The sequence below is a fragment of the Zosterops lateralis genome, assembly GCF_965231275.1.
Source record: "Zosterops lateralis genome assembly, chromosome: 32".
NCBI classification, from domain to species: Eukaryota; Metazoa; Chordata; class Aves; order Passeriformes; family Zosteropidae; genus Zosterops; species Zosterops lateralis.
Genome location: NC_139792.1, coordinates 5,055,008 through 5,060,697, shown reverse-complemented (window position 1 = coordinate 5,060,697; position 5,690 = coordinate 5,055,008). Strand labels below are relative to the sequence as shown.

Here is a 5,690-nt window from a genome sequence, read left to right as displayed (position 1 = left end):
TAGCCAACGTTTTTCTTTCAATCAACATCAGCCATTTTACTCTCGTCAGTCAGTTACAGAAATACAGGCATCAGTCATTATTTCCCAACCATAGTCACTTCTGCCAAGGTAATTAGCACATTTTAATTTTTTAATATTAATATAGTCTATTAAACAGTATATTTATATTGTTGTTTATATTTGTATTTGTATTTATATTTATGTTTCTGATTATTGTCTTTATATTATATATTTTTAGTTTTATAATATATTCTCTTTCAATATTTTGCAAAACCATAAACGATAATACATTTTTCACACTGAAATATGCAGTCTCCACAGGGATTAGGGTATTAACTTCTAAAGGGTGACAAATTAGACTATATCAAAAGCAGTTTAAAAGGGATTACAAACTGCAATGTGTCAAAATCATTTGCAAAAGCCAAGATATAAATGTGAAAGCCAAGAACTACACAGTTATTTCTAACAGGTCTCCTGGTCTAACAGAACACCAGGACTGTGCTAAATGAGCAGATTGAAGGAATTACAAGGATGCATGCTAGGAGTACTGAGGACACATGAAAGGCTGTCTTTGTTTGAAAGACAGGGATCTGCTGGGTGTTGCCTCTGGTGCGAGGCTGGCGACCTGGTAAATCGGAGGCCACGGCGAACTTACAAACTGGCCGGACAAACCACGCGTGACACCAATATGATGAACGGTGGAATGCGATTTATTTCCCACGGGCACCTGCTTAAGTAACCTCGGTGCGCCCACGTGACTCTCAGAAGGGGATAGACAGCAAGGTTACGGGGCAGCAGCATGGAAAGGAGGAGGACCCTATTCTCCTCGTACATCACGTGATCTTCCGTGCGATTTTGCTAACTACATTTCCCCCCTCTCTATGACTAATAAAACTTTCAACTTATACAAACTGCATAAACATAACAACAACAAAGAACTGAAACAACTTGTTAGTAGAATGTGCAAGCAAGTTAAACTTGTAGCCAATAAATGCTGACGTTGTTGCCTTTTCAAGCTAGCTGTCTTTGCTCTAAAAGCACAATGTCAATTCTGCTTAAGCGAGCTTTAACAAATTGGGTTATTTTGTTAAGCAAACAAGGGCCGAACACGAGGGCAAGCAATATGGTAACCACTGGTCTGATCAAGGTGGAGACAACGGGGGCAATCCAAGGATGTTGGCTGAACAGTGAATCGAACCAGTTTCGCTGCTGGAACTCTTGGCCACGGCGTATAAGTCTTTCTTTAAGTTCTGCCATGGATTGCCTGATCGGACCTGAATGGTTAACATATGTGCAGCATTCCTCGTTCAATGCAGTGCAAAGTCCTCCCTGTTGCATCAGCAACAGGTCCAAACCTCGTCGGTTCTGCAGCACCATCTCCGACAAGGAGAACAGAGATTCTTCCAGTTTTAAAATGTTTTTGTGAATCTCAAGGAGGTCTTCATCAATTGCTCGCTGGAGCTGCAACAAATTCTGTTTCTGTGTGACCAGTGAAGAGATGCCTGTAGCTGCTCCTGTTCCACCTAGAGTTAGAAGTACTGCCAAACTGACAGCTGTTACCAGTTCTCTCTTTTCGCGATAGCGTGCTTCGAAGTGGAGCATTACTTCGTCATCTGTGTGGTACAGGATCCTAGGGATGACAGCGACTTGAACACAGAAATCGTTAGTTGCATCAAACTGCCTGATGGAGACACATGGGGTGATACCTGTGGTATGACAAGCTCACACACTCCCTGGTGCTGGAATGGCCCATGTCTGTTGTTGGTCTAGGGTGATTGAGGTGTTACAGTGCTGTTTGTTTTGAGTGGTTAGGGATCTGCTGCCAATGCACAGTCCGTACCCTGAGATCATTCCCAGAGTAATTCCCTTGCGGGAAGTGTCCCACTTACATTGTTTGGGATTGGCTCCTTTAGAGTATTCAAACATTGTGCTGACACCTATTCCTTCGTAAAAGGGTGGTTTGGCGTCATAGCACAACCAGCATGACTTGGTCAGGTTAGGTTGTGAGTAGTTTAGTGATGCAAACACAGCGTATAGCATTCGATCGAACAGACCCTGCAAGGCTACTTCGGGTCTGGGACTGGCTGGTACTGAATTGGGCTCTGCTGTTGCAACGAGCATTTTCTCTTTTTGTGAGGTTATCAGCTCGTTGGGCCCTACTGCAATCTATCGTGTGGGTGGATGGGTTCTGATGATCTGTATAACTGTGCCACGGTCAGGGGCCAGGCGTATTGGGTCGTCTTCACGCCTGTACACTGACCACAATCTGCCTATCGCCCATGTTGGGTCTTGGGGTCGCAGTACTGTGACTGTGAGGTGAGAGCAATTTCCTGGGTGTTTACCTTGGTATGTACTTTTTGATATACAGCCGTGCGGCCAATTCGTTACTTTTAGGAACTCATTCTCCTTTGGAGGTTTCCACCGGTTACCTGTTACTATGGTTTCACAACCCCAATACCTACAAAACCAGTAACCTGATTTAGTGCAATAACTCTTTCCGGGGTTGTGGCTTGGACACCAGTATGTCCCTTCTTCAATAACTCTTGCCTTACCGGATCGGTCTCTCGTAAAGATGTCTGTCAGACGCACCGTCCACGCAGGTGAGTTGGTTTCAGACCGACCTATCACATCGCCGGTGATAAAGTTCCTAAAGGTCCAGATGCTTGGCTGGTAGGGATGATTACCTGCGCCTAGGTGAACTGATGGCAGCGCAAAACTGATACACAAGAACAGAACTGGAAGTTTGACTGGCAACCTGTAGTGGACAACCTGTGGAAAGACACTCGAAGGCAAATTGTTATTTAGTCTTTTCACTGGAAATATTCGTGCTGCAGCCTCTGGCAGGTCTGCAAGTGCTGTTTGCACCTTTCCCCAGTCTGTCAGGGGCATGGACTTAGTGTTTTTTCTATGTGCATGCCTCATGGGCAAGCCTCTGTGCTTAAAGAAAATTGCTGGTGGGTCTTCGGTGTCTGTACTAGAATCTGAATCATCACTAGACTCTTCACTGGTGTGGCTGTGTCCCTTATATTCAAATCCCTGTCCCTTGTATTCACTTCCCTGTCCCTTGTATTCACGTGCCTGTTCCTTGCACTCACGTCCTCGTTCTCTGCACTCACATCCCTGTTCCCTGCATTCACATCCTCGTTCCCTGCATTCACATCCCTGTTCCCTGCATTCACATCCTTTGCACCACCCCTCTCGGACCAGCTTTGAGACCTGCTTGACCTCCTCCTCCTCCGAGTGAGAGGAAGTGGACTGGTCAGAGACTTTCTGTCTCCTGTGCTTTTTGCTCTGACTCCGCCCTCTGGGTGTCTGGTGGGCGGGTGTGCCACTCCTCCTGCTCCGCCTCCTTTCCAGGGGCATTTCTGCCTTAAAAGGAATGGCTGGGGAACCCGTTCTCCGATTGGGCTCCGATTTCTCCTCCTCTTCGAGGACCGCACCCGCCCCTTTTTGGTCCCAACCGCGCTTGTCTGTGGCGCGAAATTTCACGGAGCTCCGCCCGTCTTCTTCAGCCTCGACGCCATGTTGTGGTGCATATGGAGGTGGCCTCACATCTATTTGCCTTAAATCTGCACTCACAACACTTTCCCTTGGGCTCGGGGGGTTCTCCGATGGGTTAAACCCGACCGCAGAAAGGGACTTTAGGACCGGGGATGAGGATTGTGATTGCATGTTAGTTTCAAGCACCCGCTCGCTCTCCGTGCCAGGATTCTCGAGCACGGACCGTGAAAGGTTATCAGTTTCAAGGCCCTGTTCTTTTTCAGCCCGATCATTTTCAAACACAGTCTGTGTGGCTGCTCCGATGCCCAGCTTGGGAGTTAACCTCAGGCATTTTTGAGCCGCAGCCCACGTCTCCTGTTCCTCCAGCGCTTTCTGCAGCACTTTCATCACTTTGCTCCAGTTTTTAAGATTTTTGCTGGTAGCAGAGACTATAACGTCTCTCACTAGCACATTAGTACACCTCACCCAGCATTCTGAATACAGAATATTAATTCCCCACTGTACATAAATCTCTGAAATTACCTTGCTCAGCATCTTCATGCCGGCGGTACTGAGGAGCGTCCTCCTCCACCAGGGTCGGTCGTAGCGCCCTGGACGCCTCCCGTTATCAGCGTGTCACCCGTTGCCCGGAGCGCACACTCGCACCCGTGTGTCGGGGGGGGCGTTCCCGGGTTTCGGCACCACTTGTTGCCTCTGGTGTGAGGCTGGCGACCTGGTAAATCGGAGGCCACGGCGAACTTACAAACTGGCCGGACAAACCACGCGTGACACCAATATGATGAACGGTGGAATGCGATTTATTTCCCACGGGCACCTGCTTAAGTAACCTCGGTGCGCCCACGTGACTCTCAGAAGGGGATAGACAGCAAGGTTACGGGGCAGCAGCATGGAAAGGAGGAGGACCCTATTCTCCTTGTACATCACGTGATCTTCCGTGCGATTTTGCTAACTACAGCTGGGGAGGGGCAGGGCCTCCCTAGAAATGGAGAATTCAAACCCCCTCCCTCCAAATGATTATAATTTAGAAAAGGAAAGGGGCTTTCAGGCAGAGGGATGAGGTTAAGAAGAACAGTTCTTTACTAGTATATATAACAAGGTAAACAAACAACAACTGCAGCATTAATAGCAAACACAACCAGGAACCTTGGGAGGCATTGTTTCACAAAGCCCGGGGCAGTCCAATCTCTCGGCACCCTGAGAGCACCAAGCTGGAACAGGGGAAAAAATCCCGGGCTGGTGGATGGGATCAGAAGCTGCGCAGTGGCAGCTGGAATGGCAGGGATGTCCCAGCAGGGCAGGGCAGTGTGGGGTCACAGAGCAGCAAAAAGCCTCAAGGCAGCGCCGAAGAAACGGCGGCAGCGGGATGGGGCCGGCCCAGCAGGGCAGGGGGAGATGAGCTCAGAATTCCTGGGCACATGAGCAGGGGTTGGCAGATTTCACAGGACTGGACTCTTGTTTCTTTAACCTGAAAGTTACTAAATGACTTCACTTGCCTTTGCAGCACTTTGCATGTGACTCATCTCTTGTCATTTGCATCCAGCTGTTTCTTGAGAAAAGAGGTGGCCTGAGCAGCAACTAGACTGGAAGTCTGGCAGCAGTGCAGTCTGTCAGCTCAGCCACAAGACCCAGGAGCAGTATGAAGAGGAAATTATTCTGTACTGAGGGCATATGCTCCAGTGTACAGGTTTGTACTCTGCGTCGAGTATTGTATTTTAAAATGCAAATGTAAACTTTGTGGTTTACATACAAGAGATGAATTCTTTAGAACCATAGATTTAAGATGGAGGCTTGGGGGTCGTAACTGAAGCGGCATAAATAGAAATCAGAGCAGTCCAGGCTGCTCCTGAAGCTGAGCACAAGGAAAGCTCAGCACTGCAGCAGCTCCCCACAGAGGTGGTGCCCTCTCCATGGCTGGGGTTGCTCAAGGCCCTGCTGGATAAAGCCCTGAGCAGCCTGGTCTGATCCCTCAGCTGCCCCTGCCGTGCTCTGGAGGTTGGGCTGCGGCACCTCCTGAGGCCCCTCCTGCCCCAAGTTGTTCTGTGATTGTGTCCCAGAGCCCTGCAGCAGCCAGCCTGGCTCAGGGCACCAGCCTGCACTTCCTCACTTTGGAGTTCTGCAGTGGCTTTGACTTGTCTGATTGTCCTTGGGAGATATTCTTCTCTTTAATGCTTCATTGCCATGACTATCTG

At 48.7% G+C, this 5,690-nt stretch overlaps 1 long non-coding RNA gene across 1 annotated transcript; it reads right to left on the bottom strand.

The window, feature by feature from the left end:
• Window positions 1-689: 689 nt before the first annotated feature.
• On the bottom strand, window positions 690-4,126 carry LOC310920904. The gene is made up of 2 exons (XR_014592068.1): window positions 4,024-4,126; window positions 690-2,769 (listed from the first exon to the last, which is right to left on the bottom strand). It is a non-coding gene; the product is annotated as an uncharacterized lncRNA (long non-coding RNA).
• Window positions 4,127-5,690: the final 1,564 nt, after the last annotated feature.